Source organism: Neophocaena asiaeorientalis, unplaced genomic scaffold (assembly GCF_003031525.2).
Source record: "Neophocaena asiaeorientalis asiaeorientalis breed wild unplaced genomic scaffold, Neophocaena_asiaeorientalis_V1.1 scaffold327, whole genome shotgun sequence".
NCBI classification, from domain to species: Eukaryota; Metazoa; Chordata; class Mammalia; order Artiodactyla; family Phocoenidae; genus Neophocaena; species Neophocaena asiaeorientalis.
This window is the reverse complement of record NW_020174560.1, coordinates 4,021,094-4,047,211: the sequence shown is the minus strand read 5'-3', so window position 1 is coordinate 4,047,211 and position 26,118 is coordinate 4,021,094. Positions and strand designations below refer to the sequence as shown.

At 40.5% G+C, this 26,118-nt stretch overlaps 1 pseudogene; it reads right to left on the bottom strand.

Annotated features, from left to right (window-relative positions):
- Positions 1-4,767: 4,767 nt before the first annotated feature.
- LOC112408099 (olfactory receptor 4D1-like) lies at positions 4,768-5,701 on the bottom strand (annotated as a pseudogene).
- Positions 5,702-26,118: the final 20,417 nt, after the last annotated feature.

Below are 26,118 nucleotides of genomic sequence, written 5' to 3'. Positions count from 1 at the left end.
TTCATGCCTAAGAGTTCCAGCCTGCCCTTCCTGTTGGCCTGCCCTACAGATTTCACACTTACCTAGCCAGTCTCACAATCCGATAAAGAACTCCTTACAAAAAATCTCTCTCTATCTATCTCTCTGTCTCCTTGACATGTGGATTATTTTGAGGTGAAAACAATCAAGGCCCAAAAGACTCAGGAAGAAACTTTGACCTTCCCCTCTAGCTGTAAAAAGAATTTAGATAGATAACCTGTTCCCAGAATGGAGCTATCACCAGAGACACCTGCAAAGAATGTGGGCTAGGTGTGTATGTGTAGGGACACAGGGCCTAGATGGTGTCCACTCTGTGTTCTATTGTCTCTACATGGCCCAGCAGGCATTAATTTACCAAACATTTGCTTTTCCATCTCCATGTCAATTTTCTTCCTCTTTTGCAGTTCCACACACCTACCTCAAATACCTTTGTCTTTAGCTGAAGATGGTATTTAAGGTGAAAGTTCCAGCCATTGTGGTGAGTTACTCAGTTTGCCTGGGTCTCTCCCATGTATACATGTTCTTAAACTCTGATTTTCTCTTGTTAATCTGTCTCATGTCAATTTCATTCTTAGACCAGTGAGAAGAACCTGCAAGGGTAGAGGAAAATTTCTTCTCCCCAACATTTCCATATCATACTGGTCCTGTTTCTCTGGTGAAACCCTAACTGATACACCACTTTTAATGGATCATATGTGACGTAAGTTTCATAGGCAAGGCTTATTGAGGTCTTTCTCTCCTTACACTTAAATCATCCCCAAGCTTGATTATAAGTACAGGTGGAATGGCAAGATCAAGAGATTAATGAGCCTGAGAAGAATTGAAGTATTCTCTGGACCATAATTAATCTACTATTACTAGAATGACTTACAGCCTTCCCTCAACAACTTTTTAAAAAATATCTATTTATTTATTTTTATTCATTTGGCTGTGCCAGGTCTTAGTTGCAGCACGCGGAAACTTTGTTGCCACATGCGAGATCTTCACTGCAGCATGTGGGATCTTTTTAGTTGCAGCATGAGGGATCTAGTTCCCTGACCAGGGCTTGAACCCCGGCCCCCTGCATTGGGAGCAGGAGTCTTAACCACTGGACCACCAGGGAAGTCCCCCTTCAACAACTTTTAAGAGAGCTGCTTTCACTAATCATATCAACAAAATAACTGAAGAGCATTACTTGACCTGATTGTTCAGATCCTAAGGAAACAGATGCTTAATTTTAAAATATTGATGGAATTTTAAAAAATGGTAAATGGGAATATGTGAAGAAACTAACATTAATTGAACACCTACTATGTGCTAAGTGCTGTGCTGGGTGTTTTACATTTACCTCATTGATCCACACCACACTGTGAGGTGAATATTATGTAAATTTTACAGCTAAAAAGGTTGAGGTTCAATGATCTCCAAAAAGAACACAACCAAGAGGAGGAAGAGCTGGGATATGAGTCCCATGGCTTCAAAGACTGTTATTGTCCCATTATACTCTTCAAGACAGCATCAAAGCATAGGGAACATTCTTTTTTTTTTTTTTTTTTTTTGTGGTACGTGGGCCTCTCACTGCTGTGGCCTCTCCCGTCGCGGAGCACAGGCTCCGGACGCGTAGGCTCAGTGGCCATGGCTCACGGGCCTAGCCGCTCCGCGGCATCTGGGATCTTCCCAGACCGGGGCATGAACCCGTGTCCCCTGCATCGGTAGGCGGACTCTCAACCACTGCGCCACCAGGGAAGGGAGCCCCCTAGGGAACGTTCTTAATTTAAGCCACATATGAACAATTTATTTTTAATTTTTCCTCTAAAACCTTTATAGGGTTAATAAATTTGGGGTTGAGTCAAATTCATGTCATAAACACAGCATAGCTTCCATGAGAGATGTCTTAAATGTATAAAGTCTCATGGATATAGCTGTATTCATTGAGGCTTCTGTTTAGGACGATCAGGTCAGTTGTTTTGTCAGAAGATCCCTGAATGCCAATTTGGGAAAATGACCTGGACTGTTCATCTAGGGCTGTTTAGTATCTCTAAATAAAATCCTTCTGATTATTCTGTAAGGACTTAGGTATTGGAGCTCTGCATGAGGGTGGGGAAGAGCAGTGGAGTGCTGTTTCCCCTCTGGCCTGGATATGTACTCTCTAGTTCACCTTAGTCTTCACTGGGCCCACCTAACTTATTCATGTTACCTGTCAGCTTCTCTAGGCATTTGACTTTATGTACCTGTCTATGACAAACTTTGCTCATTGTCAAGATTTCCGACTCAGGCCAATCATGTCTCTACCATTCTGCTACCAGGGGCTTATACCTATGTGGCAGACACTGTTGATTGCCATTTCCAATCCCCTTCTTTCTGGCTGAAACAGCCAGACATGCATTTTCCATTCCCCTTTGTAGACTGGGGTGAATATATGACCCAGTTTCTGGCCAATGGGTCATAGGAGAATTCTGCTGGAATGATTCTATGAAAATTTTCTCCCCAGGTGTAAAAAAAAAAGGCACATGAATACGTCTCCTCTTCCTTCTTGCTGAATTATTTGGATATAAAGATATGATGGGGCTTCCCTGGTGGCGCAGTGGTTGAGAGTCCGCCTGCCAATGCAGGGGACACGGGTTCGTGCCCCAGTCTGGGAAGATCCCACATGCCGCAGAGCGGCTGGGCCCGTGAGCCATGGCCACTAAGCCTGCGCGTCTGGAGCCTGTGCTCCGCAACGGGAGAGGCCACAACAGTGAAAGGCCCACGTACCGCAAAAAAAAAAGATATGATGACTGGAGTGTTGGCAGCCATATTGCCATCATGAGGGGAAAGACAGGGAATTACAGAGCAGCCAACCCAGAGCCCTAAATTGTTGGAGCTGCTGAATTAACCAACTCTGGAATTGCCTATCCTCTAGTCTTTTTAAGTGAGGTGATTTCCCCATTCATTAAGCCACTGTGATTTGGTTATGCTGCTACTTGCAACCAAAAGCATCCTTATGGATATATATTTCAAAGAGGACCATCACAGTTTTCAAAAGAGCTCACATCCCCCGTGCAGCTGTGTGTCATATGGTGAGCATCACATTTTAAGAGGGATGTTGTCATATGACAGTAAATACAGAGGAGATGGCCAGGACGGTGGAATCAGGAAACTTGTCACAATGGGAACAATTGAAGGAATGCAGGTGCTGCATCTGGAGAAGAGATAAATTAGAGTATGAGAAAATTTTCATCAGATATTTAAAGGACTCTAGTGTGAAAGGGGAAAACACTGTTCTGAGGGACCACTCAGATCTAACGTGACACTAAATCCATTTTCTCTCCCCTCATCTCCAAAGACCCACCCACTGTGAATGGGGAGGAATGTGCGAAATGGGGCAGGGAGGTAGAGGTGGAGAAAGGATAAAATCAGAGCTGCCACGATGGCTTTCCTGGATGGGATGGTTGTTGGGAGGGAAGCGGGAACAAAAAAGCTTCTGTATTATCTTCTTAACTTTGGACCAACATTATACATTGCCCAAGACTTTTATAAAGGAAGCATACCTCAAAGGAGATGGAGTAAAGAAATATAAGTTACAGAGAGAGAAATAAAAAGTAGATCTGAACTTGACAGGGAAAGAATATGGTGCAAGAAAAAGCAGAAATGCCTCTCTGTATAAAATACCGTTCAAGGTGCTGGGAGGATATAAAGATGAATAAAACACACCCTTGCCCTCAAGAAGCCCTCATCCCAGGGCAGAAAGTCAAAGAGAAAGGCAAAAACCCATGAGGTGACAGCTCTGGACTGAACCCATGCCTCAAATCTGGACCACTAATAGACATGGCCCTGCCCTCTGACCTTGGTTCCCCAACCATACTATTAGCATCTTCTCAGCCATATCATCCAAATGATGTAAAGATTAGGCTGGGGAAGTAGAACACTTTTCAGATTATCCAAGGAATTTTTCTAGAAAAGGAATAAATCCAAAGGGAAAATACTTTTATGGGAAATATTTAGAAAAATGTTAAAAGTGAGAACACTTCCCAAATACCACAGTGAAGGAGGCAGAGAGGCAGGGAGCAGAAAAGAATGTGATTGTTCCAAAGTTGAGATGAGAGTGTTAGGCTGCGATTCAATTGAGAGAACATTAAAATGTAAGAGTTGATAGGATTATTAAAGTTGGAACACTTAAACAGGTTTTCTATAAAGAAGTTGTGTCTTTTTAACTGAGTATTTTATGGCAATGGATATTATGTTTGGCTGTAGGGATACCACAAACAGGAATTTCTGGAACTCCTTGGTCTTTACCTAGTATTGTAAAGCCAAAATCTCTTAATAAAGTCCTAATGGAGGCTACAAAAAAAAAAAGATGAAAGTGTTGAGCATTCATCACAGATATTCATCCATAGATAAGGAACTCTCTGCTTCCCCTTGTGATTGTGGGAGAGCCTGAGTTTCAAACCCCACACATATCTCCCGCCTCAAAACTTGGAGTCAGAGGAAAAATCTCATGGCCAAGCTCTGCCCCTCCTTTCCTGTTCATCATTGAGCAGGTCACTTCTCTCTGAGTTTTCTCGTTTGTAAAACTGTTTAATATAATAAGAACATATCCACTGTCAGTTTTGTGAGTATGAGATAAAAGTGCAAAAGTGCCTAACACAATACCTGCCACAGGAGTAGGTCCATAGAAATATTAGTTTAATCCCAATGGCTACACTCCATAAAGACTTTCCTCCACTTCTCACATGGGAAAACAAAAGTTCAGAGAGAAGATTTGTCATTTAAAGTCAACCTATTTTAAGTTCACTCCCTGCTGAAAATCACTAGGCACTTCCCTAATCTCTTCATGGCTGCCTGCATCTCTTGGTTCCTCAGGGTTTAGATGATGGGGTTGAGCATGGGGATCATGACAGTTTGGCTGATGGGCACAGCCTTGTCCATGGGGAAGGAGGTGAAGGGCCAGGCATAGATATAGATACAGGGAATGAAGACCATAGACATGACAATGATGTGGGTGGTGCAGGTGGAAGCTGCCTTCCTTCTCGCCTGCCCTGAGTGGACCTCAGCATCATCAGGATGACAGTGTAAGAGAGCAGAAGGAAAGGAACCAGATGAGGACCAACATCCCACCGTTGGAGATCATACGGACCTCCAGGAGGGAGGTGTCCGTGCAGGCAAGTCTTAGCACTTGTGGAACGTCACAGTAGAAGTTATCCAGGATGTTGGGGCCACAAAAAGGCAATGGGAGCATCAGAACCAGCTGGAAAATGGAGTGGAGAAAGCCCCCTACCCAAGCGGTCACCACCAGCCCTACACACATTTGAGTGTTCATGATGGAGACATAGTGGAGGGGCCGGGAGATGGCTATGTAGCGGTCATAGGCCAATACTGCGAGGAAGAAGACAGTCCCACCCCCCAGAAAGTGGAAGAAGAAGATCTGGGCCATGCAGCCCTGGTAGGAGATGATCTTGGTCTCATGTAAGAAGTCCACCAGCATCTCTGGGGAAGTGACTGTAGAAGAGCAGATGTCTATGACAGACTGATTTCAGAGCAGAAAATACATGGGTGTGTGGAGCCTAGACTCAAAAGTCACTGTGACCATGATAGGGAGGGTTCCCACAATGGTGGTGACATAGACAAATGGGAATACCACAAACAGGAATTTCTGGAACTCCTTGGTCTGTGAGAACCCCAAGAGGACAAACTCTGACACCTGTGTGATGTTCTGTCGTTCCATGGGATCTTCCCCACATGCCTAGAAGAGAAACTATTCAAAACAAAAACCATAAAAATTTAATCGTTCTCCTTTGGAGAGTCAGGATTGAGTTAATCAAAGTCTTGGTTGAGTACCATTCCCAAATGGAGCTTAGAAGAGCCTTCCATGGAGATAAATACATTTTCAAGGCTTTCACAGACTTTTCTCCCTAACCATACCCTACATCATATTACAGGCGTTTATGGGTCTTTTTCCCTTTGTACCATGCTGTCCTTGTCCATGGGTTTCATGTCTGACTCACACTTGCTGTGCCTGTGAACCACAGGCTCTACAGATATAGATGAACCAATCAATGGATGAATACACATGTCACCAAGTACCTATGACCACAAACATCATCAACCTAGGTGCATCAATCTTGAGAGGATATAGAGGTTAATGATTTTAGATAAACAAATAGAGACTTCCTTTCAGCGAACATTTGAGGGGCTGCCTATGGTTCATTGCTGAAGAAAGAGAGATGTGTATTAGAAGAAATTGTCATGTACAAATTCAGAGGCAAATGTGAAGAAAACCAAGCAGATGATTTTGGCTGTAGTGAAGCTGGGATGATTAGAGCTTCTGAAACTTTTCCACATATATACTTCTTGAATGGCATTTGTTGCCATGGGGCCATCTGCAGGGGTAACTCAAAGCAGCCCAGGACAAACGCAAAATCTCCTTGAACTCTCATGTTTTGTTTTGTTTTGTTTTTTAACATCTTTATTGGAGTATAATGGCTTTACAATGGTGTGTTAGTTTCTGCTTTATAACAAAGTGAATCAGTTATACATATACATATGTTTCCATATCTCTTCCCTCTTGCATCTCCCTCCCTCCCACCCTCTCTATCCCACCCCTCCAGGTGGTCACAAAGCACCAAGCCAATATCCCTGTGCCATGCGGCTGCTTCCCACTAGCTATCTACCTTACGTTTGGTAGTGTGTATATGTCCATGACTCTCTCTCGCCCTGTCACAGCTCACCCTTCCCCCTCCCCATATCCTCAAGTCCGTTCTCCAGTAGGTCTGTGTCTTTATTCCTGTCTTACCCCTGGGTTCTTCATGACATTTTTTTTCTTCTTAAATTCCATATATATGTGTTAGCATACGGTATTTGTCTTTTTCTTTCTGACTCATTTCACTCTGTATGACAGACTCTAGGTCCATCCACCTCATTACAAATAGCTCAATTTCGTTTCTTTTTATGGCTGAGTAATATTCCATTGTATATATGTGCCACATCTTCTTTATCCATTCATCCAATGATGGGCACTTCATGTTTTATATTTTAAAACTTATGTGAATTTTCTATTAAACACATATCTCTAGACAATCTTTGGGAGGCTTAAAATTTAAGTATTGTGGCTTGTAAAACTTTGTAAGACCAAGGTGTTAAAGAAAATATAGGATAGGGGAGGGAGGGGGATCAATATGGCAGAGGAGTAGGATGTGGAGTTCACCTTCTCCCACAAAAACATTGAAAATACCATCTACAAGTGGAACGATTCACACACAACAGCTATTGAACGCTGACAGAAGACCTCAGACATCCGAAAAGACAAGAAAACCCCCATGTAACCGGTAAATGATATTCAATTAATAAATACAAACTGGAAATCACAATTGTCAAGAACATTTAAAAATATATATTTGTAAATAACACTCTATGAGAAAAAGGACAAAAACAAAAGGTGAAGTATCATTGACTGATACATTAAAAATAAATGATGCATATTCTCTAGTAATCAAAGAAATTTAAATTCAAATCAGCTTTAAAAAATCCACTCGTAAAGGATTATTGAGATAGGCCTTCTCACACCCTGGCGGCAAAAGTATAAATTAATATACTTTATCTAGAATGCAACTTATTAGCCTATGTATTGTGACTTCAGGAACTTAAGCCTGTAAATATACTATAAGATATAAACAAACACTTGTGAAAATAGCTGTATAGTTCACTGTTATTTCTAGAAAAAATAGGAAATAATCTAAAATCTAACAATAGAAGAAATAGAAGAGTCTGCAATAATTAAGAGTTTCCATTTATTGAGTTTTCATAACATGTCCAATTTTGTTAAGGGCTTTGCAGATGTGATCTTATTTTGTCTTTATAATGACACAGGGAAGTAGGGACTCTTCACATTTTATATTTGAGAGATTTCTATCGAGAGAGTAGGGACATAGTGGGCATTACCAAACTCACACGTGGTACGGTTTGTATCCACGTGATTAAAAAGTGAATGTTCTTCAATATTACATACTTCTTTATAGTAATACTATGCATCCTTTTAAATGAGCTGTTCATTTTGTTGACTCATCACTGAATTGACCTAGAAATAATGCTGGTGAAGTGTAAATGTTATTTCATTAAAGTTTGGTCATTGATATGGAAAATATATATGACAAGGAAGAAACATGTTTCTTTAGTTCAGTAAGTGAAAGTTCTAGAAGACATCCACTTAAGCTGAGTTCTTTGGTGTTAAAATCCATTGCCTCAGATTACACTTTTCCAGAATTGTTTTCTGTAATTGTTCGGGAAATTTTGCCCTGAGGCCCCACCCTGCGAAGATAATAGAACATAGAAAGATCCCCACCTGAAGTACGGGAAGGGCGGCAGCAAAGGCACTGAAGTTCTTTTTCCAAGGGAACTGAATGAATATATGTAAAAAGATTCCTATCAACTTCTGTAGACAAATATAAAACAATTCTCTCTAAAATTATCTGTGAGCTATTGCAGTACTCAAAATATCACCACGTTTATCTCATCTAAAACTCACATTTATCCTCAAACACTTGTGTAAAAATGATGTTGCGGGAAGATGCCCTTTATTGATTATTCAGGCTGCATCTACCCTCTGAAGAGTAGCGTTGGAAAAGCATCCCCATCCCCCATGGGCCTTGGAGACCCCCGCAAGACCTTTGGAGGGAAGTGATGTGATGAAACAGGGTTAAAATGGGTTTATCCTAGCACAGTAGGGCAGGAAGCCCTGAGACAGGCAAGAGCGGGACAGCACTTCTGGGGCGTTGTCAGGGCAACCCCTACAAAGGGTAATACGCTTCAGTCTGGCTTTGTGTCTTCGCTCCTCCACACGGTGTCAAGGTCAGACTGGGTAGGCAGCAGCTTCAGTAGCATGGTTTGGCCTCTCTGAGAAAGCCCCTGACGCCTAACCCTTCATTCTCTCCCACCTGATCATTGATTCCTAAAATGCCAACGGCATAGCTTGATTCTCTCTATTTTTTTTCTTTACCCCGATTACGTTGACAATTACACGCTTTTATATGCTTTTATCAGTCAGAGATGCACCCTGTGCAACGTTATACATAAGTCAACTTCCTAAAGGATGTTCTCCCTCTCCTTCAAAGTTTTTTCAAAAAATTTCCATGGTTCTTCATTGTCTACAGGAAAATATTCAGGGTTTTCAGATGGATTTTCAGGGGCTTCCACACAAACTGGCTCCTACCTTTCTTTCCAGACCCACCTGCCACTTAATAGTAGTAGAAGTAGGTAAACATTCATTGTAGCAGGAGTGGTAATGATTGTTAACATTTACTGTGTGTTTATTATGTGCTAGGCACTGTGCTAAGCATTATCCTGTTTAATTCTCATATATTATTCTCATGCTTAAGTACTATTAATTATCCCCACTTTACAGATAAGTAAACCGAGACTTAAAAGGGTTAAAGAGGGCTTCCCTGGTGGCGCAGTGGTTGAGAGTCCGCCTGCCGATGCAGGGGACACGGGTTCGTGTCCCGGTCCGGGAGGATCCCACATGCCGCGGAGCGGTTGGGCCCGTGAGCCATGACCGCTGAGCCTGCGCGTCCGGAGCCTGTGCTCCGCAACATGAGAGGCCGCGGCAGTGAGAGGTCCGCGTACTGAAAAAAAAAAAAAAAAAAGAATGCTTGATTGCTTTATAGTGGGTGGGGAGATGGGCAGACCTCTGTGAGAGGTGAGGAGAGAGAGTAGCCACTGAACAGAGGGGTTCAGTTTAAGGGACCTGGAAGGGCATCCAGGCATCCTAGTTCCCAGCAACACCAGGTTTACAATCCTAGAAGCATCATCTTAGCATGGCCAGAATTTTTTCTACAGGCTCATAAATAATCTTTGGAAATGATTGTTTCACCTACATGTCTAGAGAATAGATTTAGAGGGATTCTAGATGGGAAAGAAAATAAAGAAACATGAAGGAGGGGCATGGACATGTGTGGGGTAAGGCAAGGATTCCAGACCCTTTTCTGTTATTACTCAGTCCTGTCTCCCATCTGTCTTGCTCTCAGGAAATTAGTTTACACAGGACAAAGAGAGAGGAGGGGAGGAGATATAAGTGGTTCCAAAAATGGGGGTGAATCTACTCTGTGGTCATCTTGGAAACATTAAGAGTTTTTATTAAACACAAGATTTAAGAGGAAGGAAAACATGGAGGAATAGCAACAGAGAAGGAATAAAAACCTGAAGTGAGTGGGAGAGGCAGCAAGCAGGAGGAAGAGGGAGAAAAGAGGATTAAAAGGGAAACATTAGAGGGCGGGAAGGGAGAGAGAAAGCCCTGGTTTGTTTTCTTTTAGGTGTGGGAAGAAGCTGTAGTACATGTGTGGGAGGTGAAGGAGAAACCGTTCACATCTATATACTGCTCTCCCTCCCACTCTGTCCTAAATTCCACCCAACACATACACCAGTACAGACAAAAGTCTTAGCTCCACATAAAATCAACTGTTCCTCAAATCCCATTCCCCAGCATTCTGCCCAAAGACTTCCCCATAGCTTCCCTCCACCCCATGCTTGTGTTACAATGGGCTTTGGCAAGAACCTTCTCAAGGCTGATTTGTCCATGGGAAGGACCCCGGAGCCATCACCAACCTCCAGCCCAAAGAGGCCAAGGGGACTTAGAGCTTCCCATCATCCAGGCCAGCCTTCTCCTGCAGCTCCATTTTTCTCTTGGCCTCTCTCAGACCAGGAACACATATAGGATTGGTCTTAAGCGGAGGGACATTCCTCGGGGGACAAAACTCAAGCTTAATTCATGAAATATAGCTGGGCTCAGGCTGCTGAGGGCAAGAGCAATGGGAGTTATTAAAAAGTATGTCAACTATTACATCAGATGTACATTATCACTGAGAAACTGTCTTGGGACAAAATACTTCAGGGGCTCTGATCATAGGACCAAGACGAAGAAGGATAAGAGTGCTTAAAGGAAATAAATTCCCAGGGAGTTTTACAAGAGCCAAATTCCCTGAGGTCAGCACCATGGGCAGTGCAAGGCCTCCACCCTCTCCTACCACCAGTCAGTGAAAAAGTGAGCTAGGTCCTAGGACCTGGTTCAGGTCACACCCTCTAGAGAGTAAACTCTGAAGCATTTTTCACATGTACAACTGTTTAGGTATCTCTCACCCCAGTCTCTGATCTGCTGTCCTTTCAGCCAGAGTGAATTTCTCAATATAAATCAACTAAGTTTACTCTCAAGATAGAATTCACATACCATAAAATTCATCATTTTAAAATGCACAGTTCAGTGGGTTTTAGTATATTCACAAACTTGTGTAACCATCACCATTGACTCCAAAATATTTTCATCACTCCAAAAAGAAACTTCGTACGCTTTAGCAGTCACTACCCATTCTGTTCTCTCCTCGGTCCTGGGCAACCACTAATCTACTTTTTGTTCCTATGGATTTACCTACTCTGGACATTTCATATAAATGGAATCATATGATATGTTGTCTTTTATGTCTTGCTTCTTTCACTTAGCATAATGTTTTCAAGTTTCATCCATATTGTAGAGTGTACTTCATTCCTTTTTATGACCAAATAATATTCTATTGCATGGATACCACTTTTGTTATCCAGTAATCAGTTCTTGGACATTTGGGTTGTTTCTCCTTTTTGGCTATTATGAATAATGCTGCTATAACATCTGTACACAAGTTTTTGTATGGACATATGTTTTCACTTATCTTGGGTATATACCCAGGAGTAGAAGTACTGGCTCATGGTAACTCTATGTTTAACCTTTTAAAGAACTGCCAGTTTGTTTTCCAGTGGCTGCACCATTTTATATTCCCATCGGTACTGTATGAGCAGTGATGATTTCTCCATATCATTGTCAACACTTATAATCTGTCTTTTTACTTTAGCCACCTTTGTGGGAGTAAAATGGTGTCTCATTGTGGTCTTGATTTGCATTTCCTTAATGATCAGTGGTATTGAACATCTTTTCATTGTTGGCCATTTGTATATCTTCTTGGGAGAAAAGTCTATTCAAGTCCTTTGTCCATTTTTAAATTGAGATGTCTTTTTGTTTTTGAGTTCTTTTCAAATTCTGGATGTTAAACTCTTATAAGATGTGTGATTTACAGATATTGTCTCCCACTCTGTAGGTCGTCTCTTTGCATTCTTGATAAGTGCTTTGATGCACAAAAGTTTTTTATTTTTATGAAGTCTAATATATTTATTTTTTCATTTTTTGCTCATGCTTTTGGGGTCAAATTTTAAAACTCTGTTGCCAAATTTGAGGTCAGGAAGATTTACTTCTTCTAAGAGTTATATAGTTTTTTAGCTCTTATATTTAGGTAGTTGATTCATGTGGAATTCATTTTTATATAGAGAGTGAAGTAGAGACCCAACTTTATTGTTTTGCATGTGGTTATCCAGTTGTCCCATTTTTTGAAGAGGCTATTCTTTCTCCATTGAATGGTTTTGGCACCATTATAAAACAAATCAATTGACCATAGATGCCTTTGGTTAACTTCTGGACACTCAATTCTATTCCACTGGTCTATAAGTTTATCCTTATTCTGACACAACACTGTTTCGATTAACTGTAGCTTTATAGTAAGTTTTGAAATTAGGAAGTGTGAGTCCTCCAACTTTGTTTTTCCTTTTCAAAGTTGTTTTGGCTGTTTGGGACCCCTTGTAATTGCATATGAATTTGAGGATTGACTATTCCACTTCTGCAAAAAAGATATTTGAAATTTTGATAGGGATTGTACTGAATCTATAGATCACTTTGGGGAGTATTGCCATCTTAACAACATTAAAGCCTTCCAATCTATGAACACAGGATATCCTTTCATTTATTTAGGTCTTCATTAATTTCTTTTTTAAAAAAATTTATTTATTTTATTTTTGGCTGCTTTGGGTCTTCGTTGCTGAACGTGGGCTTTCTCTAGTTGCGGTGAGCGAGGGCTACTCTTCGTTGTGGTGCGTGGGCTTCTCATTGTGGTGGCTTCTCTTTGTTTCAGAGCATGGGCTCTAGGTGCGTGGGCTTCAATAGCTGTGGGGCAGGCTCGCAGGCTCAGTAGTTGTGGTGCATGGGGTTAGTTACTTCGCGGCATGTGAGATCTTCCTGGACCAGGGCTCAAACCCATGTCCCCTGCATTGGCTGGTGGATCCTTAACCACTGAGCCGCCAGGGAAGCCCAGGTCTTCATTAATTTCTTTCAGCAATGTTTTGTAGTTTTCGGTACATAAGTCTTTCATCTTTTTGGTTAACTTTTTCCTAGGTATTTTATTCTTTTGGATGCTATTGTAAATGGAATTGTTTTCTTAACTTCTATTTTTGATTGTTTACCAGTTTATAGAAGCACAACCTACATTTGTGTGTTGATCTTGGACCCTGCTTTGCCAAATTTGTTCATTAGCTCTAATAGTGTTTTGTGGATTCTATGGGATTTTCTGTATATATACAATCATGTCATCTGAAGATAGAAATACTACTTCTTTTACTTCTTCCTGTCTGATGTAGATGCCTGTTATTTTTTTTTCTTACCTAAATGCTATGGCCAGAACTTCCAATATAATATTGAATAGCAGTGGGGAAAGTGGTCTTCTTTTTCTTGGTCTTAGTGGGGGAACATTTTCAGTTTTTCACCATTGAGTATGACGCTAGCTGTGGGTTTTTCATAAATTTCCCCCTTGTATTCCTAATTTGCTGAGTGTATTTATCATGAAACTGTTGAATTTTTTCAAATGCTCCTTCTGCATCTATTGAGATGATTATGTGAGTTGTACCTTTGTTTTATTAATATGTTGTATTATATTGATGATTTTTTTCTTATGTTGAATCATATTTGCATTTATGGGATAAATCCTACTTGGTCATGGCGTATAATCCTTTTAATGTGCCTTTGGATTTGGTTTGCTAGTATTTTATTGATTTTTGCATCTATATTTATAAGGAATATTGGTCTATAGTTTTCTTTCCTTGTGGTATCTTTGTTTGACTTCGGTATCAGGGTAATGTCGACCTTGTAGAATGTGTTAGAAAGTGTTCCCTTTGCTTCTATTTCTTGGGAACATTTGAGTAGTATTGCATTACTTCTCCTTTAAATGATAGAACTCACCAGCAAAGCCATTTGGTCCCGACTTTTCTTTGTTGGGAGGCTTCTAAATACAATTTTTACTTGCTATAGGTCTGTTGAGATTTTCTATTACTTCTTGAGTAATTTCTTTGGTAATTTGTGTTTTCCTAGGAATTTGTCCATTTAATCTAGATTATCTAATTTGTTGGTATGTAATTGCTTGCATTATTCCATTATAACCCTTTTCATTTCTATACGGTGGTTGTAACCTTCCCACTTTCGTTTCTGATTTTGTGTCTTCTTTTTTTCTTAGTCAGTTTTGTTAAAGCCTTGTAAATTTTGCTCATTTTTCTTTTCTTTTTTTTTTTAAAGAAGGTACTATGTTGAATTTGTACAAATTCCTCAGTCTGCTGAAGCTTTAAATCTCTATTATCTTGAAAACATTCTAAATATATTTTTTAAATAAATTTATTTATTTATTTTTGTTTGTGTTGGGTCTTTGTTGCTGCAAGCGGGATTTCTCTAGTTGCAGCGAGCTGGGGCTACTCTTCTTTGTGGTGCACGGGCTTCCATTGCGATGGCTTGTCTTTGCTGCGGAGCACAGACTCTAGGTGTGCAGGCTTCAGTAGTTGTGCCTCGCAGGCTCTAGAGCACAGGCTCAGTAGTTGTGGCATACAGGCTTAGTTGCTCCACAGCATGTGGGATCGTCCCAGACCAGGGCTTGAACCTGTGTCCCCTGCATTAGCAGGCAGATTCTTAACCACTGTACCACCATTAAGTCCCTGTTCATTTTTCAAAGAATCAATTTTTGGTTTTGTTGATTCTTTCTATTGTTTTTCTACTCTCTATTTCATTTATTTCTGCTCTAATCTATATTATTTCCTTTTTTCTGCTGGCTTCGGACTTAGTTTTACTTCTTTTTGTAGTTCCTTACAGGGTAAAGTTAGATTGTTGATTTGAGACCTTTCTTCTTTTTTAATGTAGACATTTAGAGCAATAAACTTCCTTATAATTACTGCTTTCAATGCACCCCATAAGTTTTGGTTGTTATGCTTTTGCTTTCACTTATCTCAAAGTATTTTCTAATTTCCCAAGTGATTTCCTCTTTGATTCATTTGTTGTTTAAGAATGTGTGGTATGGGAACATATGTATATGTATAACTGATTCACTTTGTTATAAAGCGGAAACTAACACACCATTGTAAAGCAATTATACCCCAATAAAGATGTTTAAAACAAAAAAAAGAATGTGTGGTTTAGTTTCCACATATTTGCAAATTTTCCAGTTTTCCTTTTGTTATAGATTTCTAGCTTCATTCTATTGTAGTCAGAGAAGATCAAGCTTTTTAAATTTATTGGTAATTGTTTTGTGGCCTAACATATAGTCTATCCAAAGAAATTCTCCATGTGCTTTAGAGAAAAAATGTATACTTTGCCATTCTTGGGTGTTCTGTATGTGTTTTAAGTCTAGTTGGTTTATAATATTATTAGCCCCTTATTTCCTTATTGGTTACTATTTGCATGGAATAGTAAATAGCTCTCTTTTGGTTACTATTTGCATGGAATATCTTTTCCCATCCTTTCACTTTCAATCTATTTTTGTCTTTGGTTCTAAAGTGAGCCTATTTTAAGCAGGATGCTATGGTCTGAATGTTTGTGTTCCCCCATTCATATGTTGAAACCTAACCCCTAATGTGATGGTATTAGGATGTGAGGCCTTTGGAGGTGATTAAGTCATGAGGGCTCTGCCCCTATGAAAAAAGCTCAAGGGAGCTCTCTCACCCCTTCCTCCATGTAAGGACACAGTGAAAAGCTGCTGTCTACAAATCAGGAAGTAGGACCAGACACCTAATATGCCAGCATCTTGATCTTAGACTTCCCAGCCTCGAGAACTATGACAAATAAATATTTGTTGCTATTAGGCTACCCAGTTTATGGTATTTTGTTATAGCAGCCCAAACAGACTAATGCACAGCATATAGTTTGATCATATTGTTTTTCCATTCTTCCAATCTCTCTCTTTTTTTTTTTTTTTTTTTAGGGGTGCCAGGACCAAAGATCACTAGCTGCCCGATTTTCAAAAAATTTCCAATCTCTTTTCATTGGTGAGTACAATCCTTTTATATTTAAAGTGATTACTGATAATGAAATACTTATTTCTGCTTTTGTTTTCTACATGTCTTACATTGTTTCTGTTCACTTCCTCCAATACTGCCATCTTTTATGTTTGATTGAGTTTTTTTCAAGTGTACCATTTTTATTCCCTCTTTATTTCCTTTTCTGTATATACTTAAGATTTTTCTTAATGGTTACCTTGAGGATTACAGTTAACATCCTAAATTTATAGCAATCAAGTTTGAATCTAGTTGAATAGCATACATTAAGACTGCTCCTAAAAAAAAAAAAAAAAAAGACTGCTCCTATCCCACTCCTTCCTCCCCACCTTTATGTTGTTATTTTCACAAATTTTTTTTTTTTTTAAACAGTAGTCTTCTATTCTGGTCATATTTTATTTTATTTATTTTTAATTAATTAATTAATTTGGCTGCGTCGGGTCTTAGTTGTGGCACATGGGATCTTCACTGCAGCACGTGGGATCTTTCGTTGCAGGGTGCGGGCTTCTCTCTTGTTGTGGTTCACGGGCTCCAGAGCGCATGGGCTCAGTAGTTGCCGAGTACAGGCTCTCTAATTGTGATGCACGGGCTCCAGAGTGTGCGGGCTGTGTCGTTGTGGCACGTGGGCTTAGTTGCCCTGCAGCATGTGGGATCTTAGTTTCCTGACCAGGGATTGAACCCACGTCCCCTGCATTGGAAGGCAGATTCTTAACCACTGGGCCACCAGGGAAGTCCCGCAAATTACTTCTTTATGCATGTGTGCCTGTTAACATGGATTCATAATTATTACTTTATGTATGTATCTTCTAAACCATATAGGAAACAAAAAGAGAATTTACACACCAAAATATAATGATACTAATTTTATATTTACCTATGTAGTTACCTTTTCCAGTGATCTTTATTTCTTCATATGGTTTTAAGTTACCTGGTGACCTTTTGTTTCAGCTCCATTTAGCATTTCTTGTAGGGCAGGTCTATGAGCAATGAACTCCCTCAGCTTTGTTGACCTGATAATGTCTTAATTATTTCTTCATTTTTGAGAAATAAAATTCTTGGTTGATAAGTTTTTTTCTTTCAACACTTTAAATAGCATACTGCCTATGTTTTATTTGAGGAGTTTTATGGTTTCATGTCTTATATTTAAGTCTTTAATCCACTTGTAGTTTATTTTTGTTCATGGTATGGGAGAGTAGTCCAGTTTGATTCTTTTGTACATAGCTGTACTGTTTTCCCAACCCCGCTTATTGAAGAGGCTGTAATTTCCCCAAGATATATTCTTGTCTACTTCATTGTAGACTGATTGACCATATAAGTGTGGGTTTAAATCTGGCCTGTCTATTCTATTCCATTGCTCTGTCTGTTTTTGAGCCAGTACCATACATTTTGATTATTATAGCTTTGTAATATAGTTTGAAATCAGGAAGCATGATACCTCCAGCTTTGTTCTTCTTTCTCAAGATTGTTTTGGCTATTTGGGGTCTTTTGTGTTTCCATACAAAATTTAGATTTGTTTGTTTTAGTTCTGTGAAAAATGCCATTGGTATTTTGATAAGGCTTGCATTGAATCTGTGGATTGCCTTGGGTAGTAGGGTTGCTTTAACAATATTAATTTTTCCAATCCGTGAGCATGGTATATCTTTCCACTTGTTTGTGTTGTCTTCAATTTCTTTCATCAATGTCTCATAGTTTTCTGAGTTCAAGTCTTTTACCTCTTTGGTTAGATTCATTCCTGGGTATTTTATTCTTTTCGATGTAATTATAAGTGGGATTGTTTTCTTAATTTCTCTATTGATAGTTTTTGTTATTGTATAGAAATGCAACAGATTTCTGTATATTAATTTTGTATCCTGTAACTTTACTGAATTCATTGATGAATTCTAGTAGTTTTTAATGGTATGTTTAGGATTTTCTGCATACGTCATCTGCAAACAGTGACAGGTTTACTTTTTCTTATCCAGTTTGGATTCCTTTTATTTCTCTTTCTTGTCTGATAGCTATGGCTAGGACTTCCACTACTATGTTGAATAAAAGTGGTGAAAGTGGGCATCCTTGTCTTGTTCTTGATCTTAGAGAAAATGCTTTCAGCTTTTCACTGTTGAGAATGACGTTAGCTGTGGGCTTGTCATATATGGTCTTTACTGTGTCAAGGTATGTTCCCTCTATACTCACTGTGTTGAGAGTTTTCAATAACAAATGGATGTTGAACTTTACATTTCTTATTAAGCTGGCAGTGGTGCTGAGCTCTTTTAGCTTTTACTTGTCTGTAAAACTTTTGATATCTCCATCAAATCTGAATGAAATTCTTACTGGTTAGCGTATTCTTGGTCATAGATTCCCCCCCCCCTTTTATCACTTTAAATATATTGGGCCACCCACTTCTGGCCTGCAAAGTTTCTGCTGAAAAGTCAGCTGATAGCCTTATGAGAGTTCCCTTGTATATAACTTGTTGCTGCTTTTAATATTCTCTATGTTTAATTTTTGCCATTTTAATTACAATGTGTCTTAGTGTGGCCCTTTTGGGGTTGATCCTGTTTGGGACTCTCTGTGCTTCCTGGACCCAGATGTCTTAGGGAAGGTTTCAACTATTATGGAAGGGAAGTTTTCAGTTATTATGTCTTCAAATATGTTCTCTGCCCCTTTCTTCTCCCTCTGGAACCCCTACAATGCAAACGTTAGTATGTTTGATGTTGTCCCAGAGGTCTCTTAAATTGTCCTAATTTCTTTTCATTCTTTTTTTCTTTTTGCTGTTCAGCTTCAGTGATTTCCAGTACTCTGTCTTCCAGCTTGCTGATCCATTATTATGTATCATCTAATCTACTGTTTATTCCTTCTGGTGTATTTTTTATATCAGTTATTGTATTCTTCATCTCTATTAGGTTCTTCTTTATATTTTCTAACTCTTTGTTGGACCTCTCACTGTGTTTGTCTATTCTTCTGAGTTCTTTGAGCATGTTTATGATCATTACCTTGAACTCTTCATCAAGTAGACTGGTTATCTCCACTTCCCTTAGTTCTTCTTGTTCTTTTGTTTGAAACATATTCCTCTGTTGCCTCATTTTGCCCTATTCACTGTTTTTATTTCTATGTATTTGGTAAGTTTGTTAAATTTCCCAGTCTTGGAGAGGTGGGCTTTTGCAAGAGAAGTCCTATGTGTCTCAGCAGCTCATTCCTCTCTGGTCACCAGAACTATATGCTCTGTGTGCTGTGTGGGTCTTTCTGTTATGGTGGGCTGACTATTGTGGGTGGTCTAGTAGGCATGGTTGACCCCCATCCAGTTGGTTGCCAGGCCATGCTTTGTGTGGAGGCTGCCAGCCCCTGATGGGTGGGACTGTATCACAAAGGAGCTGGCTGTGGAGCTTTGGTGGTGGTATGTGTGGGGGGTCCCTGGGCTAGAGCTGGCCAACTGGTGGACAGAGTCAAATTCCAGGGTGGGTGGTTGCAGGGCGAGGGGTACCAGATTTAGTGTCAACCTGGTGAGTGGGGCCAGTTCCTGACATGTCTGGCTGCAGGGTCCAGGGTGTCCCAAAGCTGGTGTCAGCCTGATGGTGAGTGGGGCTGGATCCCAGGGTGGCTGGCTGAGGGGTCCAAAGTTTCTCAGAGCTGGTGTCAGACTGCTGGTGGGCAGGGCTAGTTGGGTGGGGTCCCAGGGCTAGTGTTAGCCCACTGGTGGGGGATTCAAGGCCCAGGGGGTCCCAGGACTAGCAGGCTCAGTGGTGGGTGGTGCTGGGTCCTGAGTTCTCTAGCTGCAGGACACTGAGGATTCTGGAATTGGTATGTTGGCCTACTGGTGGGAAGGGTCAGGGCCCAGGGGGTCCCAGGGCTGGTGCTGGCCTGATGGTGCGTGGGCTGTGTCCTGACATACAGGCTGTGGGGCTGTAGTGGTCCTGGAGCTGGTGCTTGCCAGCTTGTGGGGGGTGAGGGCTGGGGTCTAGGGGATTCCAGCTCTGGGGGTTTGTCTTTCCAGTGCAGGACCCCTGGGCTGGGGATCCCAGTGTGGGGTTTGGACCCCTCACTCCTTGGGGAGAATTTCTACAATTGTAACTATCCTCACCCACCTGGGGGTATGAGTCTTGACAATACTGCATCTCCGACCCTCCCATCCATCTCATTGTGGTTCCTTCTTTATATCTTTAGTTGCAGATCTTTTCTGCTAGTCTTCCAATCTTTCTCATTGGTAGTTGCTCTGTAAATAGTTGTAATTTTGGTGTGCCCATGGGAGGAGGTGAGCTCAGGGTCTTCCTAATCTGCCATCTTGGCCACTCCTCCATATTTGGTTATATCATTTTATTTAATGATAAATTCTCTATTTTTAATGACTCTTTTGTATTTTATTTTTATGATATGTTTTTCTTTTTATTTGTCATCTATTTATATACAAATAAACACACACACATATAAAATTCTTACCAACTTTAGACAATATCTATTGACTACTCATATTAAAATATAAGGAAATTGATATATCCCCTTCTCCCAGGTCCCTTCCCCCCTTCTGTTTTATTTCTCAATTTTAGTTGTATATACTATCTTTCTTAGTTGGTGTAGTGCTACTATTCATTATTTATCAAATGTAAATTAAACTCATATGTCCATTACTTGATTTATCAGCTTTAAACAATGAAAAAGAAACTAGTATGCTAAGATTACTTCCTATTATTCTCTTCCACTTCTATTTCCACTTCTTTGTGGTCTATAACATCACTATGTTGTACACCTGAAACTTATATGACATTGTACATCAACTATACCTCAATAAATAAATAAATAAATAAATTTTAAAAAGAAAATACCTGAAATCTGAAATCCATCAATCAATCAATAAAATAAAGACATCTGTTTCCTTTATATTTGAATGATGGTGTATCTGGATATGAGTGTAGCATCAGACTCTCTTTTCCTTAGAACCACATAGACATTGCCTCATTGTCTCATAAAATTAAGTATTGCTCTGGAAAAGCCTAAGCCAGTCTGATTTTTTTCCTTACAGATGGCTTGATTCTTTCTCCTATGTATCATAAAAGTCTGTCATTACCTTTGAACTTCTATAACTTTATTAGGATTTGTTTCATTGTTGATCCATCTGCATCACATTTCCGTGGGATGATTTTGAGGAAGAAGCAGTGGTGGCAGCGGCACTGTTTTTAATTTTCCCAGGATCCCCATACTAAAACAGCAGAGCAGCAATATCATGGGGGTGATCTTACACTATAATTTTACAAAAGATTACCATTGGAGGAAATTGTACAAAATGTAAAAGAGATTTCTCTTTATTATTTTTTACAACAACTGCATGTCAATCTACATTAATTTCAATTAACAAAAAAGCAAAACAAAACAAAAACAACACTGGACCAGGATTCAGAGGGCATGTGCACTACCATCAGCTCGACTACAAATCAACTGTATGTTCTTCGGAATGTCATTTAAGTTTTCTCAAGTTCTATTCCAAAATCTCTAAAATAAAAGAGTTAGAAAAAAAACACAGCAGAGCATTAGATAGCAAAGTAAACATCCACGGGCAACATTTACAGTAAAACTAGAAAACGAGGTATCCCATGGACTCCAATAAGTGAATGAAGAAACTCCACGCACGGTATCTGCATCTGTGAAGGAGGAAGCAGAGGAAAGCAATGAGGTACCTAATGGACCTGAAAAGAATGAAAATGAAAAATAGCCAAGAGGTATTCTCTGGAAAGTATGGCAGACCAATTTGAAAATAGCAGCTGAAACTGAGATCAGTGGATAGTGAATGCAAAAGCCTAGAGTCACAAGCCAAGGGATGGAATGGTCTCAGTCACAGAAACTGTCAGAACCAACAAGCCAGAGCCTCCTTCCAGCACACATCCCACATGGAAGAGAAACTGTTGGGAGTGGGATCAAAGCCGATCCAGATGGAACAACAGAGACAAAGAAAATAGAAAGTACAGACAGAACTGGTGGAGGGGGGAGGGGGATAGAGCTAGCTCTAACAGAATTACTAAACCCAGAAAGCAAGAAACCACATTTTTTTTAATACTACATGAAAAGAACAGAAGAGGGGAATGCATGAATCGTGTTCCCTTCTAAAAGTTCAGCAAAACTACTTTCACACAAAAATGAGCCACAGAAAAATATCAAGGGAAAATCCAAAACAAAGTTGTTATAAGAAATGAAAGACTGCAGAGTACAATAATAGCTCAAGAACAATGAGATCACAGCAGAAAGACATTTCCATCACATGAGTCAAAACTATAACCTAGGAATTCTAAGGCTCATCCAAATTTTCCTATTCATTGCAAATAAAAACTGAAATCTGAGGGCTCTGAGAAGAGAACGGCAGCAGGCAGTCTGGGGAGGGACGCCAAACCTTGAAGAATAACCAACGTAGTTGTTGGCTCCCTGATTATTTTTTCCTTCCATAGCTATTGCTTAGACTCTAGAGCCCCAGAAGTATAAATATCGACATGGACAAAAAAAGTCCAAGAAAAGCCTTCTCTTTGTGGCCAGAAGACTGTGAAAGGGGGTACCTGCAGGGCTGAGAATATGTGGGGAAATACCCATTTTTTTCCCTTTCTTTCTCTTCTCCTGGTCCTATCCCAACTAAAGCCCGGTCATGGAGTGACAATCCTGCACCTGGTGCACCAGCACTTAAAATTCTGAACAAAAATCCTCTTTTGCCAGAGGACCTGGCTAAACAGGCTCCTGGAGTCCAAATACAGTGAGGGGAATCCTCGTATTTTTTCTCTCTTTAGTTTCACCACTTTGCCCCAAGGCAAACACAGTCATGGGAAGTTGATGACAACACAGGGAGGCTAAAACCCTGACTTTGTAGTCAGAACACTGGGAAAAAGGGCCCCTAGGTCCTAGGAGGCATAAATCACAGAGAGAAAGAAATCCTTAAGTCTGTGCATGGGTGGAACTGACTTGAAGCAGCACAGCAAAGGCTTTGAGAACTGAAGTAGAGTGTAGACCACCAGCCAAGTCCCAGACTGGCCACTAGGTGGCACCCACCTGGCGCGGACTGAATAGCACTGCAAAGGCTTTGAAAAGCCACTGACCTTGGAACCACACCTCACAGCTGACAGGTCAAGACTTACAGGGTTAACTGACAGCTAAAACAGACAAAAAACAAAATAAACGTTCTCCAGAGGATGCTGGCAGGACTCAAAGTCTTACAAAATAATATTTCCAGGATGCAATCCAAAATTTTCAACTTTAAAAGAAAAAAAAGGACAACTTCAATAACTTACAAGGAAAAGACAATGAACAAACATCAACTCTAACATGAAGCCAATGTTGAAATTATCACAGACTTTAAAGTAGCTATTGTTACCATGCTTCCTGCAATAAAATTGAACCCTTGAAACACATGGAAAGATAGCAGCTCTCAGCAAAGAAATGAAAGTTATAAAAAGAATCAAATGGAAATATTAGAACTGAAAAAATACAACAATGGAAAAAAAATTCTCTGAAAGCATTTAATGGAGATGACAGAGTGAAGAGTCAGTGAACTTGAAGATAGAGCAATACAAATTATCCAGTCTGACAACAGAGAGACAAAAGATCACAGTCATGGTTGAGTTCACACGTGGTCAGAGTTCACCTTGGAGATGATGTATCTGGACCTGATGATCTAGACTCACCACCTTCCCACCACTCCAGGGTCTCATTTCCTTGTCTGTGTGTGTGTGTGTGTGTGTGTGTGTGTGTGTGTGTGTGTGTGTTCCCTTCCTTTTTCTGCTTTAAATGTCACCCATTGCTGGAAAAAATGGAAGTTAACAGGAGCTCAAGAGCTCTGAGGTTTCTCAGCTTCCCTGGGCAATTGCCCTGGATTCGTTTTCTTTATCCAAAGGCTTAGCTCATTCCTGCTTTAACCTTGAGGCTATTTTACAGATTCACAAAACTTCTGCATCTGCCCTTGGACAGGTGCCCCTCCTGTCTCCTTGCCATACATTATCTTTCAGAGATTGTCTCTGTTCATGAAATCAGACTTATTCTTATCTCACTCTTTTAAAATCTGCCTTACTCAATGACCGAGTTTCATTCCTTTCCCCCAAAAATGATTTGACCACTTTCTTCCCAATATTTCCACCACTTACACCCTGGATCATGCTTCCTTACAGCCCAGATTTAAGTGCAAAGTGTAACAGCTCTGTTCTTTTTTTTAACCCACCCTCCCATCCCGCCCAGCCCCTCCCTTTTCCTCCCCTCCAGCCAAGTCCTTCTATCCCAGTGATGGACAGGGAAGAAAGAGGTAAAAGCCACATCATCCAGTCATTCTGGAGGAAATTCTCATGGAAGAACTCAGATTTTTTGTGGTGTGATCAAATAAGCGTTGGACCAGGAGCCAAAAAACTTGGATTCTTGCCATGGTTCTTCCACAAACAAGCCATGTAACCTTGAACAGGACATAAAGTCATGGAATTTTGAAGTTCTATAAAGCCTTAAGAGGTCATCTAATTCAACTTTCTAGTTTCACATATGCAGAAACTGAGGCCTAGAAACATGATATAACCTACTCCAAGTCACATGATTGGCTAATGGCATAGCTGGGTCTTACACACAGGACTGTTACATCAATACTCTTTCCATCACCCCTTACTGACTGTCTCCACTGCATGACGGGCAAGATTAGGATTACAGATGAGAACAAATGAGCTGATGCTGCTGTTAGAATATGGAAGACAGAAAATAGTATTCAGATGAGAGGTTATTAACTTCATTGACAATCCCCACTGGAAACTGACTCACTACTGTACCCCAGAGGAAGGTCAGAACCCAAGGGAGGTCTAAGCTGGCTTGTCCACCTCTCCTGGGGCCCGTAAAATTTTAATGGAAACAGCGGGCAGAGAGCCACGGCCACTGCAGCTAATAAGGCTCACTGGAACCACTTTAAAAGTTTTGTTCTAAAATATTTGTAGTAAATACCCAGATCTTAACAACAAATGTGTTAAGGGATGTGGGGTTATGGATGGTTTATCCTCTTCCTTTTTCTATTTTACAAATTGATTACCATGTGATTTATTGTTTGGGCATAATCATGCCTGGTCTATTATAGACATTCAGCAAACTTTTGTTAAGTTAGGTATTAATAATTTGAAATTAAATTTCTTGAAGAGTTGAAAAGCAGTGTGAGGCAGTTCTGGGTAAACCTCTATGCTCAATGCTGAGGATACAAAAATAAGACATACATTCTGCTCTCAAGGAACTCACAGGCTGATGGGGAAAACAGATCCAGAAATATATAAATGCACCTCAGAGAGGAAATAGTTCTACTAGGGGAATGCTCACAGGCTAAATGGCTGAGCAGCTAACCATGCCTGGGAGAGAGAGGAAGCCTTCCCAGAGGAGGAGACATTTAAATATAGGGGAAGTTTATCCATGTAGGCAGAAGTGTGTCTCTGGCAGGGAGAACAGAGGTCCAGAGACGTAATGGCACAGCATACACTCCAGGAACCCCCTGAGTGTCAGCAAGGCTGGAGCACATGAGACGTGGTAGAAGATGTGTGTAGAAAGGAAGCAGGGGTCAGACTCTGGAGAGCTTTGAGGGACCAGGTTAATGAGTTTAGATTTTATCCTGTGGGACATGAGAAGCCAGTGGAGGACGTCATACAGAAGAATGACCTACAGACGAGGGTCTCTCTGGCAGCAGGGAGGAGGAAAGAGGGGAGAGTTGAGAGGATGGACATAGTGGGTGCAGCTCCTTTGTTTATTCATACCCCATCCTGTTTCAGAAAAGACTTGGTGAAAGCAGTTGAGGGCCTATAACTTTTCCTGCGTCTGTGACTCAGCCCATCCCAGCTTCAAAACTCTTAAAGATGTGAGAAGGGTGAAGAGCTAAAGGAGAAAGGGAAAAGGAGATGGGAGCTAAGGAAAGAAGGAGGAGGATAAATAGGTAATTAAGAAAAATCAGAGTGTGAAAGCCGACGAGCCAACAGGGACCCATGGCTCAGTGATATCAAGACCCTAATTCAGTGAGTCTGTGGTGCCTTTGTCCTCTCCCTCATGAAT